General features: G+C 48.8%; 1 pseudogene; it reads left to right on the forward strand.

The window, feature by feature from the left end:
• The first annotated feature begins 4,657 nt into the window (after positions 1-4,657).
• LOC147707668 (mortality factor 4-like protein 1) lies at positions 4,658-5,687 on the forward strand (annotated as a pseudogene).
• The last annotated feature ends 10,911 nt before the right edge of the window (positions 5,688-16,598 follow it).

The raw sequence follows: 16,598 nt of genomic DNA on the forward strand, positions 1-16,598 counted from the left end.
TTCCCAACCTCGCCGTTGTCGTTGTGTTCAAGGTAGTCCTTTAGTGCCTCCTCTATCTCTTTCACATTCTCTTTGTTCTGTAGGATGTCGTCATTCAGTCTCCATCTTCTCGTCGGGTTATCGTTGTGTTTGCCGCTCAGGGCGAGGGATACGTGCGCGTGGTCGGAGATTGTTATTGGGGCTATCTCCGTGTTATCGATTAGGTGTGTATGGTTGTTGGACATCAGTATATAATCGATCCTGCTGTAGGAATTGTGCGGGTGCGAGTAGAAGGTGTACTCACGCGCTGTTGGGTGCTGTAGCCTCCATGGGTCTGCTAGGTGGTGTTTGATGCATAGGTCTTTTAGGGTGTTGCTGCTTTGGGAGTTTTGGCTTGGTCTGGTCGGGTGCCTATCCGTAGCCTGATCCATCGTCTTGTTCATGTCACCCGCTGCGATCAGAAGGTCCTCCTGCGGTAGGTCACTGAGCTTGCTGTCCACCATTTGCCAGAACTGTTTATCTTCAGAATTTGGTCCGTAGATGTTGGCAACGTGTATCCGATCGTTGCCTCTCTGGACGCTTGATATCAGCAGGCGACCGTCTTCATCCGTGTCTGTCTTTTGGATGGTAAAGTTGGCCTTCTTGCTTAGGATGGTTATTACACCTCGTTTCTTTCCCTTTGCTGGCGAGCATAGGACGTCTCCTATCCATCTTGCCTTGAGTAGCTTTGCTTCTTCCTCTGAGAGTTTGGTCTCTTGTAGCGTGTATATGTCCCCTTTAAGTTTTGCCAGGTGCTCTAGTATTTTCCTGCGTTTGATTGGGTGGTTCAGGCCTTTAACGTTCATGGACACCACCTTTAGGTTCGTAGCTAGGCTGGATCTTGTTTGGTCTGTCATGGGGGTTTCGTGTTTTCGCTCGTGTTTCTGTCTTCTTTCTGACCTGATTCCGTGATACCAGTCTTTGTTCCATTGTGAGCCCTGAGTGCCCCCCCCCCCCCGGGGGTAGGGTGTGTGGAGAGGGGTTGTAGGTAAGGAATGGATATAGCAAAGGAAGAAAAAGGAATTATACGTTGCACAAATGCCTGTTGTCTCGTTAGCCTTCATGTCCATCTGTCCCGCCCGCCCCCTCTGACCTCCCCCCACTGCCCCATCCCCCCTCCCCCCACCTGTAGAAAAACGGGTGTGCGACAGCAAGGGTCCTCACACTCCCCCCCCCTTCCCCCCCAAGTCCTTACACAGTCTCTTCCGCCGGTGCGATGTGATAGTTCCCACGCCTGGAGTGTGCAGGGACAGATAAGCATGCACGACCCATTGCGGAAAGAGGAACAAAGGATATGGCTGTTGTTTGGTCCTTCTTAGTCGCTTCCTGTCGTTCCCGACGTTGAGGTAGGTACGTTGGTTTTGTGTGCGCATATTCGAGGTAGGTATGGTTATTTGAGTTCAAAGTTCAGGGATTACTAGATGTGGGCTCTCCGCCCTCATCATATGTCCTCTTCTTCTGCCCCATCTGTGGAGGCTCTTCTCTTTGCTCCTGGGCTTTGGTGCTCCATTTCTTCTGGAGCCGGGCCTTGCAGGTACCTGTGCAGCTCGTTGGGGTCATCAAAAGTCTTGCTCCCATGTCTGTCTGTGATTCTCATTTTTGAGGGTCCTGCGAAGGAGAAAGTAATGTTATTTTTACGCAGGATCTCTCGCTGGGCTAGGAAGCCTTTCCTCACCTCCACCGTTAGCCTAGAGAAGTCCTGGGTGATTGTTACCTTCTTTCCATTTATCACCATTGGCTTGCCCTTCCTGGCTACTGCGAATATTGCATCTGTGTGATTGTCTCTTAGTGGTTTGCATATTATCGGTCTGGGGGTGTTGCTGTTTGTTGGTTTCTTTGCTGGTATGCGGTATGCTTTGACGAGTTCGAGCGGTTTGTCGAAAATGAGACCGGTCAGTTTGGGGATTATGCTTTCCAGCATCAGGGCGCATGCTCCCGGGGTGTCTTCCTCGTCTTCGGGCACCCCCAGGAGCAGTGTTCCCTCTAACCCGCGCGGCTGGGCGCCCGCGCACCTTTAAGGCACCGAGCGCGCAGTGCCTCTTGTGAAGCGCGCACACGTTCTGGCCGCCGCCCGCTTTCACAATGCGAGCGGCGAAAAACGGCAATTTACTGGTTGCCTGAGGCCTTAGAAATGCCCTCAATCAGCCCGCAGCCTCTCTCTATTCGGAAAAGCCACGCATCAATTCCAAAAGCATTACGTGTGCTTTACACGTCATGCTTTTGGACTTACTGCATTTCTTTTCTAAATAGAGCGCAGCTGGGTGCTGATTGCGGGCCGTTGTGAAAATATTGCTGTTAATTGCTGCACTCTCATGTGCTGCAATTAACAGCAATATTTTCACAACGGTCCGCAATCAGCACCCAGCTGCGCTCTATTTAGAAAAGAAATGCAGCAAGTCAAAGCATGACGTGTAAAGCACACGTAATGCTTTTGGAATTGATGCGTGGCTTTTCCGAATAGAGAGAGGCTGCGGGCTGATTGAGGGCATTTGTAAAGTAGGGAGGGCACTTGAGGGCAGCAAGGCCCGGTTCACCGGCCTGGAGCATCGGGGAGAGAGGGACTGAGGACCAGTGGGGTAGCTAGGGGGGGGACGGTCCGCCCCAGGCGGCACCATTTTTGAGGCGGCGCTGCACGGGAGACTTCTTAGGGGACTGGGCTCCGAGTTGCCAACTTTACAATCTAAACTGTATTGATTCGCCGGCCCCACAGTAGCGCGGTATGCTTTCACTTTCGTGAGTCCATGATGGGAAGGAGCTCTGCTGAACTGAGAATGAGCCTGATGTGGGAGGCCGGACCCAACAGGGAGAGGCGTGCTAGGCGGAAGGCATCGCGTGAAAAGCAGCTGCTCTCGAGCAGGCCGCAGTTGCATTTTCTTTTCAAGTAAGTGTGTGCCCAGCCCTGGTCCGGAGTTAGAGAGGGGCGTATCTTGCTGGCAATAAACAGTTCCAAATTATCTGTGCTCCCGGGTTTGGTTTGCATACCGACCTCCTCCAAGATCAAAGCGCGGTGCAGGGCTCGTTTATTATGAATTGTTTGTTGTGCCATTAGCCCCTGGAGATCAGAAGGTGTGTGTGAATTTTTTCAAGGCATGGTGGAAGAAAGCCATCTATTCTATACAAAACATAAATCGCACTTGAAATGTCCGATTTTTCCACCAAAACGTCATGATGGCTCTGAGGATAATATTTTTCACAGAAGCTCGAGCCACGTTTTGTATGACCAGAGAAATGGAAATGAAACACACCACCACGCATGGAGAGGTGAATAATCGGGTAAAATCTACGAGGATGTGTGTGTGTGTTTTTTTAAATAGATGTGCACAGTTATATAGTGCTCTGTTAAGTACCATTTCAAGATTCAACTTTTAAATTTTTCTTGAATGTAAAAATAACTTTTTGAACTGTATAAATGTTGATCGATTTTTTTTCAACTTTCGCTCTGACTTACCCTAGCTTAGCAGGACTGCCTAGGAAATGCTGTTTGTTACTAAATCGGACTCTTAAAGGATCATTACAAACACGCCACACACATTAAGGGAACGTCTATGGCAGGCCAGGCTCTGACGGTCCTGGACCGGCAGCTCGTGCCGGTCTCCAGCTCCTCTAGGTTAACGGCAGCTCACGCAGCAGGGGCTTTTAGGAGACAGAGGGAAAGAGGGAGAGAGAGCTGAGAGGGAAAACAGATCAAAGTGCGAGGGAGGGAGAATGGTGTGGCTAGAGAGAGACATAAGCGATCAGAAGAAGAAGAGAGAGGGGAGAGACAGAGAATGGATGGATAGAGATAGAGAGCAAAAGAAGGGAAGGAGCAGGGCTGGCTTGGACATTTTTGCCAGCCCTGCTCTGAGTGAGCTTCCAGCTCTAGCGGAGGTTCTTGAAATTTTAAAATCCATTAGGGATTTTTCAGGCTCCCCAGAGCACACAAGGAGCGATTTCACAAACCTTTTGTGGTTTGACCAAGTTAGGAGTGTCCCATCCCAAGTCCATACATGGCTGCTCAGGCAATGATGGGGTGAAGTATGCCATTCCCATCTCTAACCCTGCCCCATCGGAGTCCACGCCTCATCTCTCGGACAGGCAAACCGAATTGCCCTGTCCAACATTGGCTTGCAGCCTGAGCCTGCCTGCCTGCCTACAGCCAGCCTTGCACTTCAAAGTCGCTGCCTGCAATGGTAAACCCAAAAGCGCAAGGCCAGAACTAGTTAGTTATGGGATCCAATCTACTGCCTCTGAAGATGTCCAGGGTTTCATCAGCAGGCAACTGACATGCATACCTGGATGATGGTAAGACAATACGTTTATAATAAGTTGACAATAATTTGATAATCATGTGATGTGGAAACATTCAGATAGTCATGATGGGTCACTCACATATTGAAGGATAGCCATTGATGAATAGGACATCAGCACACTTTGTAGCATTGCTGAGTGCATGCTCGAGGCAGAGACTCAAACTCTAAACGCTAGGCTATTTTCATGTTGTGCACAGTACAAGCTAATGTACAGACAGGTTGTAAATACGCTCCACACCAGGATTGGATACAGTTAACACTTGGTGATTTGTATCATTTAATCAGTCTAGGTAAACTTGCTGGCGAGTGTCACTCATAGTCATTGAAATGCCACTCATCAGGTAGTATAAATGGTGCCGAAGCAGGAGCCCAGGCCCAAATTTACCGAAGGTAAATAAAAAAGCACACCGCCTGCTTTTGAAGGACAGTTGCATCAGTGCAAGGCTTTTTAGTAAGGAGACTCCAGATTTATCACTGCTTGAGTTGAGAAGGGAGCGCGTTTTGTGTTTCCACAGACCTCTCCTTTATGAAGCCAAGTGTGTGAAGGTTTCCATAAAGGCGAAACAAGTCAAGTGAAATACATTATACATTACAGCGGTTGGAATAAGAACTGGGATGAGTGGGTGGCAGAGAGCAGAGTACTCAACTACGTGGAAACCAACCTGCAGAAGCAGAAGGAACTTCAGAAGGCTAATCAGGAGCAGTATGCAGAGAGGAAAATGAGAGGTGCAGCACCAACGAAGGCCGGGGGTCCGCAGCAGAAACATGTGGAAGTAAAAACGAAGAAAAATAAAAACTCCAGGGGCTAGAGAAGGCAGTAGTACGAGTGAAGCACCTCAACCCCCACGTAAGAAGAGAGCTCGTGTAGACCCCAGCGTGGAAAATGCGGAAACCTTTATGGACAGAGTTGAAGTGAAAGTAAAGACTCCAGAGGAACTCAAACCGTGGCTGGTTGATGACTGGGGCTTGATAACTAGGCAAAAGCAGCTCTTCTATCTCCCTGCTAAAAAAAAGTGTTGATGCCATTTTGGAGGATTATGCAAATTACAAGAAATTGCGAGGCAACACAGATAACAAGGAGTATGCAGTGAACAAAGTGGTTGCTGGAATTAAGGAATACTTTAACGTGATGCTCGGCACACAGCTGCTGTACAAGTTTGTGAGGCCACGGTATGCAGAAATTCTGGCTGATCATCCAGGTGCACAGATGCCACGCGTCTATAGAGCGCCTCACCTTTTAAGACTGTTTGTATTGGTGCAATGCTTGCCTACACACCTCTGGATGAGAAGAGTCTGGCTTTATTATTGAACTATTTGCATGCTTTTCTGAAGTACCTTGCAAAGAATGTGCTAGTATTGTTCCCAGCTTGTAGCGAGTGAGGTAAGAGGAGAGCAGCAGCAGATTCAGAGGGGTGGGTGGCTGAGTCTGTGGCCCATCCATGATAGCTGCCTAGGTTTCAGATTGCTGTGTGTGGCACTTTCAGAATTTCATTGTAATTATGAGTGACATTTTAACATCTAGAAGTCACACTTTCTCAGGGGCAAAAATTAAAATCCCTCATGTACGTGCATGTAACTTGCATGATCGAGGTAACTATTAGCAGCAATACTAAGTGTCTCTCGGACATCTTTCAAGTGCTCACCGGCCTTTTTCCCCATTTCCCCCCCCCTCCCCCAAGGGGTGGCAATCTAAGGGATAGCCCCGGGTGCCACAAGCTCTAGCTACGCCCCTGCTGAGGACCCCCGGTACCACAGCTGTGTTGAGGAGATGCATGGAGCAGTGACGCTGTGCTCGCTGGTCTCTCACATAATTTTTTTATGCTAGTAAGCCCTCGAGTGAAAAAGTAATGAGAGATACTTAGGAGTATATTTATGGAGGGGTTTTGAGTCTTGTTTGCACCACACAACATGGAGAAAAGAAATGCAGCAAGTTTTTATATAGTGCAAACTCAACCGAAAAAGTATTGCAGCGCTTTACATGATTTATTATAATATATTTTTTTGTATGCATGGGGAGATTAATTGGTTTGCCCAGAATCACAGGATTTTAGGCTGACCTGAGACTAAAAACCCATCTCCAAAATCGACAGCTCAATCATTAAGCCACAACCCCAACCACAAGAGCAGAAGCATTTTCATTAATATATACAACTTGATTCAAAAAACAACTATTGATAAAGCCAATTGTCTTGGCCAGGGCTCGAGTCGGGGTACCACGCGGGTGGACGGCATCCCCCCACTTATTTTGCCGGCAGCTCGATAACTGGAGCAAATGGAGCCACACATTCACTCTTTGGCCTCTCTGGGGTGAGATCGGAGCCCATTCAGAACGCTGCTCACGCGCTGGCTTCTCTGATGCAATCGCATCCAAGGGGTGAGTGAGGGGAGGCAATGACAGAAGCAGCAAAATATCAGTAGGCTGGCACACTATATGATGCACTCATTCTTAGCTTAATTGCTTTGAAGCCACACCCTTAATTGCATTGGTTACGCCCCTTTGTAAGATCCCCGAGAATTTTCATCCCACTCAAAGCCCTGGTCTACAAGCGCGGTCAGGTTCTTGGCGCACATAGCCTTGGTTGCAGCGCACAGAGACCTTACTCTGCCGCACACAGAGGAAAATAATTAGAGGGAACATTGCCCAGGAGTCTTATGTTCCCTTTGCGGCTTCTGTCTTCTTGCTCTGCCATTGATCTCTGTAGTGCTGTTGTTCTCTTTATGACTAGGCCTAGGTCCTTGTGCGTTACATTGGCGCGGTCTTCCAGTTGGCTTATCCTTTTCTCTGCCTCATCTATTCTGCCGTTGGCTTTGCTTTGCTCGGCTCTTATTGCTATTAGTTCCATTTGGATGTTGTCCACTATTTTTTTTGTGGCTTTTGCTAGATCATTACCCTCTGTTATCTTCCTCAGTAATGTGTCCAAAGTGGTTGTTTCGTTGCCTTGTTCTCCTCGTTCTTTCGCGGGTGAGGCAGTTAAATCGTTTTCGTTCTTTTTTTGGACATTTGTAATCTGGTTGCCATCTTTCCCTGCCATTGCGTCGAAGCCCCTTCTGACCTGATGTGTTTGGGGTCTCACTTCTGTTGGTTGGTGCTTTGTGGGTCCTTTTTTTAGTCTTTTGTCCTCTTTGTTGCTTGGGGTGTTCGCTGTGGTTAGGTTACAATCCCTGAATCTGGGTGGCTACTTGACCACTTTGGTCTTGGTCCTGGACTCCGCCAGCCTCCTGCGGTTTCTCCCATTTTATTCCTTATGCTCTTGAGCCACTGAAAGTGACTGTCGGCTTCACCTCTGGTTTGTTGGTGGTTGGGCTGCTCTTCCGGCCTCTTCAGGTCAGTGCGGACTGATCTGCAGGCCTGTTTGGACCGCGGGGTTCGCTTCATGCGACTCTTTCGTTTGATGTTGCCACAGTTCCCAGGTGCTTAACGTCCCCCACCTTCGCTTTCCCAGTTTGGTTAACTCTTATTGCGGTGTTGTGGCGCCTCGCCCTCGATCTGGCTTGGCTTGTCTTGGCTTGCTTCCATCCGCCACAGCTTCCTTGTTTGCTGATCGGCTTCCCTATTTGGCGTATTTGGCGTATGTGGGCTTGCGGTGCTTGTTGCGTTTTACGTTCTACAAGACTCCTCTGTTTACTTAAGCAAGATGGCCGCCACTGGCTTCCTAACTCCCCCCTAAGATGGCCGCTCCCGTGCAGTCTCTCCTCTTCCCCCTCTTCCCCCTTGCGCCTGGTATTGCTGCCGGTTAGGTGGTCTTTTCGGAGCTTCGCATTGGGGGGGGGGTGGTAGTTGCGTGGATACTCGGCGTGCGGCTTGCCAAGCGTCTGCTCTGAGTCGCTTTGCTTGGCGGCGAGCCGTGTGCGTCCCGGGTCTTCCCTCAGGAGTGCGCCGCTGTCTTGCGCTTCACTCTGTCTTCCGCCTTCCGGATTTCTTCTCGCTCTGGCCTGCCTTCCCGGTTGTGGCGGGTGTTACTTGTGGTTGTGCGCCTCTCTCTATTTCGCTCCTTCCGCCTGATCCAAGATGGCCGCCCGCGGCTTCAATCCTATCAAATATGGCCGCTTCCTGTTGTTCGTGTTGCACCCCCTCTTCCCCCTGCGTTTGCGTTGAGTTCTGTTAGCGGGGGGGCAGCTGCTTGGGTAAAGCTGCGTGCGGCTTATTTTTGGCGTCTGCCTTGAATCGCTCTTACTTGGTGGCCAGCGATCCGTTGTGGTCCTCGGGTCGTCTCTCAGGCGCTCGCCGCCATCTTGCGCTTCCTTATTCCTTTCGCCTTGCTGATTTTCTCTCGCCTCGATCTGCCTTCCCAGTGGATGTGGCCGGTTGCAGACGCTTGTGGTAGGTGCCCCTTCCGTTCATACACCTCTCCTTGTATTTTTTGTTGCGCTTGTTGGCGTTTCCCTTCACCTGCTCGCCGTTCGTTTGACTTGGGGGTCGGGAGCTCCGGACTTAGGTCTGCTGCCTCCTTGCCATCCAAGCCACGCCCCCCCCTTTCAATTTTTCATTTACTGATTCCTTTACTAATAATTTATTGTAGTTCCTTGTATACTCTTTGTTAGACCCAGAGGTTTCTGGCTAGCTGGGATGCACTGAAGCCAGACAGAATCCCAGCGGCAGCTCCACAGCTATGGCGGACGAACGTCCCCAATGGCAGCACTTTAAAAAATGTAAAAATAAAACAGATTTAAAACCTGCTTTATTATCATTTTATTTAGCTTGAGCCGAGGCTTGGGGCAGGGCCCGGGCGATAATAGGCTTGAGGGGGAGTGGTGAGCTCTACCTACACTGCACATGTGGGTTTGGCTGGCCATCTAAGGCCAGCCAAACCCAAATACGCAGTGAAGCTCTCTCCAACCCCAGCTGCAGTGATAGAGTTGGAGAGAGCAGGCACAGACCACCAGTCTGTCCTAGAGCGCAAACCATCTGCACTCAGGCCAAATCCTCAGGCTGCTTTCATGCATGGCAGAAGCTTCACAATTGGCCACAGTGCAGGCTGGGTTGCCTGTGCCAGCCTGCAGCCGCGGTGGAGAGAAGAAGAAGAGCATGGTACGAAGCTGGAGGGGAGCAGGTTAATTTGTTTCGTCTGTCCTCTCCCGTTCCCCCCTCCCTGACCCCCCACCTTCCTCTTTTCTCCGACATGAGACTCTCCTGTAGAATCCACCATTCTAGATAGGATGAGTATGATACATTTGTCAGATAACCGGTGATGACCCTCTGGTATCTTGGCACAGAGCAGTCAGGCTTATCCTCTGGCTCAAAGCGTAAAGTATTGGCACAGCACCACCTTCGCAACATACTAAGTACCCTACAAAATGACTCCACACCGTCTGTGTAAAACACTGTCTTTGTATTACACACACATTGAAATCAAAATTACATATATATTGGATATATGTTTGTTAGAAATGGGATTTCGGGTTGGCTAAGGTTTGCACCGAAGCCAGGCCGGAACCACCACTCTAGTCAGGATAAGGGAGTTACACTCCTAAAGTAACCCCTGATCACCCCCTTGGTAGCTTGGCACGAGTAGTCAGGCTTATCTCAGAGGCAATGTGTAAAGCATTTGCACATAACTAACAGTAATACAGTGTAAGCACTACAAACGGACACCACACGAGTTTACCCAATATTTGTACATACTCAAACAAGACCAATTACGATAAGAATCCACAGTACAGTACTTTTAAAATAGTTGCATTTTCAAGATGTCTTGAAAACACAGTTCTTTGATGTCGATATATCGGTTCAGGCTATCACGGTGTCGTAAACAAGCAAGTCCAAACAGTTCTGGCTGGCCGCGGCGTCGCCGGTCAGCTGCGGTGTTGGGAAGACCCGCCAACAGTACCTTTCAGAGACGCAGGTCGTCAATGACCTCTCGTTGTCACGCCCGTTGCAGGTCGATCGCCTCTCTGATGGAATCAGGAGCGCTGGCGTTGGCAGGCATCGGGTGCTGCGGTGCAAAGTGCAGCGGTGCGGCGCCCTCAGGTCACGGTGCGAGCAGCGGCTCAGTGGCGGCATCAGATGGCGTCGTCGGTGAGACAAGGGGTCGCGGTGTGAGATGGAGGCGGTGCTTGTCACAGTGCTGGCAGATCACAGTGCAGCAGCGGTGTCGCTGTCGCTGAAGCGCTGACGTCGACTTGACAACTGGAGTCGATGATACCGGTGTCGGTAGGCCAAGGCTGTGGTGTGGAATGAGGGCGGTGCGTCGTATAACTTTACGAGCTGTGCCCCCAAACCACGGCACAAGCAGGGGAGTTGAGTCCGATGTGGAGCGGCGTTGTTCGGGATACCAAGGCGTCGTCGTGAAGTGAGGCGGAGCGGAGTGCAGTGCCCACAGGTCGCGGTGTGGGCAGCGGCTCGGTGGCGGTGTCAGAAGGCGTCGTCGGTGAGACCAGGGTTGCAGTGCGGCGTTGCGGCGGTGCTCTCTGCGGTGCCTTCAGGACACGGTGTCGGCAGCAGCGTCGTAGACGGCATCGGGTTGAAGTCCTTGATGTTCCTGAGACTTCGTGACCAGGGGCAAGCTCTACCTCAAGCCCTTGGAGATACTCAGCACAAGTAGAGAAAGTTCAGTCCAGTCCTTTCACTGCCCAAGGCAGAAGCAGCAACTGCAGGCCATCCAAACAAAGCAATCACTCAGCAAAGGGAAGTACTCCTCCTGACAGCTCTTCCAACTATTCTTCTTGGTTGGTTCCTTGAGTAAGAAGTAGTCTAGATTCTTGGGGTCTGGGCCCCTATATTTATACCAGCAAATCCTCACTGTGTCTACCCCAGCCCTGTCACTCACAAACCAGACAGACAATACGCACGCTAGCAGAGGCAGGCTGGACGGTAGGTCAGAAAATGCTGACTTTCTAAAAGTGGCATTTTCAAACACAGAATGTTAAAACCAATTTCACTAAAAGATGTATTTTATCATTCTGAGCTCAGGCATACTAAACTCGATTTTCTACCATGTTCTCTGAGTCAGTTAGGATCATAGGATGTAATGACCGAACTGCCCATTCTGGCCTACGGAGAACAGGTAGCCTTGTTATAGTGAAAAACGGAGTAGGCTGTAATTCACTATCAGGACATGCCACACACACCAGGGCTTGTCCTACCTTTTACATACAATGCACCCTGTCTATATGGGGGTACCTTTGGCCTACCTTAGGGGCGACTCACATGTAGCAAAGGGAAGGTTTAGGGTCTTGCGAGTGTGTGCACTCGCCAGATCGACACAGCGGCCCCAGGCTGCGCACAGGCTCTGCGTTAGCAGGCCAGAGTTACACTTTACAGGCTCTTTATGTGGATGGCACAATCCAGTGCTGCAGTCCACCAACAGCATTCAATTTATAGGCCCAGGCACATGCAGTGCACTTTACTGGGGACTGACGCATAAATCATATATACCAATCATGGAAACACCAATCCATAACACATTTTATTCAGGAGCACCTGCACTTTACCACAGGACCGCAGTGAGGAACATGCGCAGAATCATTACACCAGCAAAAACAGAGTCAAAACCGGGAGGTCAGAAAGCAAAAAGTCAGGGGAAACATGCCAAAAGATTCCAAGTCTAACAATGCTTTACAGTTATATGCCATTGTCGAACTCTCCCATTAGCAGCAGAAGAACACAAACAAACATGTATCCTTCATAGTAATTCACTTGCTCTGTTATCCCCTCTGCCTCGAAAGCGACATAAACCAATGCGCCTCCTTTCTCCGAGGTATTCACAATCCAAGCAATCAGTCCTACATTCATAACAACATAAATATATATGCAGGCTGTTCAGAGGTATTATACTTCCCTGCTTACACATTAGCATAAACCACGACATTCCCAAATATCGCATACCACGTACAGTTTTAAAGGTGACGAAAGCACCGTTTTTAGCTACACCTCAATACCCAGCCCCATAGCTACTCAAACTACACCAGATAATGCTGCACATTGCACCCACTGGCACCACTTTGATTAAATTGTCAGGACCACCTAAAGGGGAAGGAAACAGTTACTTGGTTTCGTCCATCCAGATTAGGCCGTCAAGGCACCCAGCAGTACCTAGGCGGGCTCACTATCCCCCCTGTAGGCAGAAGACTGTGACACCGCAAGCTAGCGCGGTTCCAATTTGGAGAAATGTTTCCCCACCGGTAGAGGAGAGAGCCCCTGTTGCTCCAGGCAGCCAACTGTGGGTGCACACAAGGCACAACGAGACCCCTCAGGTCCAGTCACGATGTTGCCATCAAAAGAGTACCATGTGGAGTGGGTCCGGGAAGAAGGAGCCAGCGAGCTTGGACTGAGACTGTGATGTCAGGCACTGTCGTCCTCCGGATCTGTAGGTCGGAGACAGTCCGGGCTTCCAGCTCAGGTCATTTGGACTCAGCAAACGTCCACCAACACCTCTTGGACACCACACGCCATGAAGTGTGATCTAGCACAGGTTTCTGGTTGCTAGCTTGTGTCCCTCGGAATTGGCAAGCTTCCCCCTCACTCCTCAAACTCTTCACATTATGGCCCCCAAGGTGAGCTGCATATCTTTATGAGCACGCTCATCTGCACAGTGTGATTACTGCATAAGTCAGGACGGTCCTTGTCCCAACCGAAGATAACTTCCTCCCATTTCCACCATACCCTGCACAGTCCTTACGATCTCGTGGAAACAGGGAGATCGTATCTGTCTCTGGGCCTGTCCCTGGGCTTTACCACACATGTCCCTTTACCAATCATGCCTTTAAAACGAAAGTGCATGGCAAGGGCATGCTTGGTAAAGAAATGCGTGGTTGAGAGGCATTCGTTGATGGGGCAGCATTGTAGAGGCACCCATGGTTTAGCCATGTGTTCTTCTGCCATACAACCATGGTTTGATGGATAAATGTGGTCAAAATGGTCATACTACCTCAATATTTGTTTTTATTCCAAACCCTCTTGTGCTTTCCAAATGCATCTTTAAATAAAAAATGGAATAATTACTTCAGTCCAATGGGCATCCAAACAACCTCAGATTTCCAGGAATAATGTTGTCAATCCTTGGAAAATGGAAACTCTACCTTACTGAATTTAGAATTGCAATATCTGATGGCACTTTCTCAGTATTTAGAGAGAAAAATAATTCTGGAACTTACTTTTCAATGTAACTTAGCACTTCTTGAAGTAAAGAAAGAGAGTAGTGTGTACATGGTTTTCCATGTAAATATTTAAATCTGAAAAGAATTATGACCTTTGAATTTCACATTCTTAGAGATTTGTGTCAAGGGTGTGTCACTTTCGATAAAAAAAAGGCATAAGTGGACAGTTTCACAAAGTGTGCACCACCCTGGAATAATCCAGAACTCCAGGGCCATATGGCAGAAGTCATCCCAAATGCTTAGAAAAACAACTATGGGGAATAAGGCCAGAATGAAATTCGAAGAAATTTGTCAAAAATGTTATATCTGGTTGGAAGATTCCCTAGCCACTCCTTTGAGAGAAGCAGGACTTAAAGAATGGGGGGATCTTTTCTATGAGGGGGACCTGCTTTCATGGGAATATCTACAGAATAAAATAGGGCCAACCCTTTCAAGGTTCAAATACATTCAAATCCGAAGCTGGACAGTGGCATATAACGATCCACTAACAAAACGTAGCAAGTTTCCTCTCGGAGGGCATAGTCAATTAATAACTAACTTGGTTGGTACTAAGCGTGGGCGGAAAATCCGTTCCGCTCGCGGATTTTGCGGATTTTCGGGAAATCCGCAATCCGCGAGATTTGCGGATTTCCCGCAAAATCCGCAAATTCGCACGCAGCGGATTTTTTTGGCGGCGCGCGGCGTTGGTGATACAATTTTTGCGGCGCGCGGCGTTTATCATCGTTTGCCGAGTTGTTTTTTTCGATAGTTTGCGAGTGCTGCGCCATTTTGGATCTTGCTGTGTGATCCCGCGGGAATTGGCGAGCGCGATTACGTCATCGCGGCTTGCCAGCGATAGCTTGTCAACGCGAGTACGGCGAGATCACGTCTCGCGGTACTTCGCAATTGCGAGATTTGAGATGCGGCGAGCGAAAATATAAATTTGCAATTCTGCGCAAGAAATCCACCAGCAAGCAGCATAAACCTTCTAGAAATGATGATTTTTATGTGAATAACTCCTTAGTTTGACATTTGCCTGCACTTTTTTAGCGAGGAGTCCATTTTGGGGAGGGGGGCAGGGGGGTGGGAGGAAGGAAGTGCCCCATAGTCTTCAACTTCCTGTTCCTGTTCAGCAGGCTCCTCCCAGTGCTTTGTCCATCTCCTGGTCACTTTTCATTTGGATGTGGACCTGGAAGGATTACTTTTTGTGGATGCTGCTGGATCTTTGGATTTGAGGCCTTTTTGACTTTCTTTGGATCACTGTTGGATTAGAAATTTTACAAGTAAGTTTGTTTGGGGCATTACAGTTGCTGCAACTAAAATTTTGGGATTTTCGATTTTTGGGCTGTTTTGGGGCCTTTTGCCCAGTGGTGGGTGGACTGATTCTTTCTGTGGGTTGTCTTGAACTTAAACATCATGGAGGCCATAGATGAATTGGGATTGTGCTGATTTTTCTGTGTTTTTCGATTTTTTTTGTTGTAGTAAAATTTTGTGTTTTTCGATTTTTGACCTGTTGTTGGGGCCTTGACCAGGGGTAGTGAGTGGTGCATGGGCCTAGTCTTTCTGTGGGCTGTCTTGAATTTAAACATCATGGAGGCCATGGATGGAATGGGATTGTGCTGATTTTGCCGTGTTTTTCGATTTTTGGGCCTGTACTTGTGGCCTTTTCACCAGGGGTATTTGAGTCTAGCATGGGCCTAGTCTTTCTGTGGGCTGTCTTGAATTTAAACATCATGGAGGCCATGGATGGAATGGGATTGTGCTGATTTTGCAGTGTTTTTCGATTTTTGGGGGTGTTCATGGGGAGGGACATGCCATGTGGCTGGTGGCCATTTTGAGTGCAGCTACAGGCACTGGCCATGTGCTGGCAGGCAAGTGGCCATTTTGAATGCAGGCTTTGTTGTTAGGCCTCCAACCATTTTGCCTACTTTTCAACCTTTATTTATGCCCAGGGGTAGTGAGTCTTGCATGGGCCTAGTATTTCTGTGGGTTGTCTTGAATTTAAACATCATGGAGGCCATGGATTGAATGGGATTGTGCTGATTTTGCAGTGTTTTTCGATTTTTGGGCCTGTACTTGTGGCCTTTTCACCAGGGGTATTTGAGTCTAGCATGGGCCTAGTCTTTCTGTGGGCTGTCTTGAATTTAAACATCATGGAGGCCATGGATGGAATGGGATTGTGCTGATTTTGCAGTGTTTTTCGATTTTTGGGCCTGTACTTGTGGCCTTTTCACCAGGGGTATTTGAGTCTAGCATGGGCCTAGTCTTTCTGTGGGCTGTCTTGAATTTAAACATCATGGAGGCCATGGATGGAATGGGATTGTGCTGATTTTGCAGTGTTTTTCGATTTTTGGGCCTGTACTTGTGGCCTTTTCACCAGGGGTATTTGAGTCTAGCATGGGCCTAGTCTTTCTGTGGGCTGTCTTGAATTTAAACATCATGGAGGCCATGGATTGAATGGGATTGTGCTGATTTTGCAGTGTTTTTCGATTTTTGGGTGTGTTCATGGGGAGGGACATGCCATGTGGCTGGTGGCCATTTTGAGTGCAGCTACAGGCACTGGCCATGTGCTGGCAGGCAAGTGGCCATTTTGAATGCAGGCTTTATTGTTAGGCCTCCAACCATTTTGCCTACTTTTCAACCTTTATTTATGCCCAGGGGTAGTGAGTCTTGCATGGGCCTAGTATTTCTGTGGGTTGTCTTGAATTTAAACATCATGGAGGCCATGGATTGAATGGGATTGTGCTGATTTTGCAGTGTTTTTCGATTTTTGGGCCTGTACTTGTGGCCTTTACACCAGGGGTATTTGAGTCTAGCATGGGCCTAGTCTTTCTGTGGGCTGTCTTGAATTTAAACATCATGGAGGCCATGGATGGAATGGGATTGTGCTGATTTTGCAGTGTTTTTCGATTTTTGGGCCTGTACTTGTGGCCTTTTCACCAGGGGTATTTGAGTCTAGCATGGGCCTAGTCTTTCTGTGGGCTGTCTTGAATTTAAACATCATGGAGGCCATGGATGGAATGGGATTGTGCTGATTTTGCAGTGTTTTTCGATTTTTGGGGGTGTTCATGGGGAGGGACATGCCATGTGGCTGGTGGCCATTTTGAGTGCAGCTACAGGCACTGGCCATGTGCTGGCAGGCAAGTGGCCATTTTGAATGCAGGCTTTGTTGTTAGGCCTCCAACCATTTTGCCTACTTTTCAACCTTTATTTATG

The sequence above is a fragment of the Lissotriton vulgaris genome, chromosome 6, assembly GCF_964263255.1.
Source record: "Lissotriton vulgaris chromosome 6, aLisVul1.2, whole genome shotgun sequence".
NCBI lineage: Eukaryota > Metazoa > Chordata > Amphibia > Caudata > Salamandridae > Lissotriton > Lissotriton vulgaris.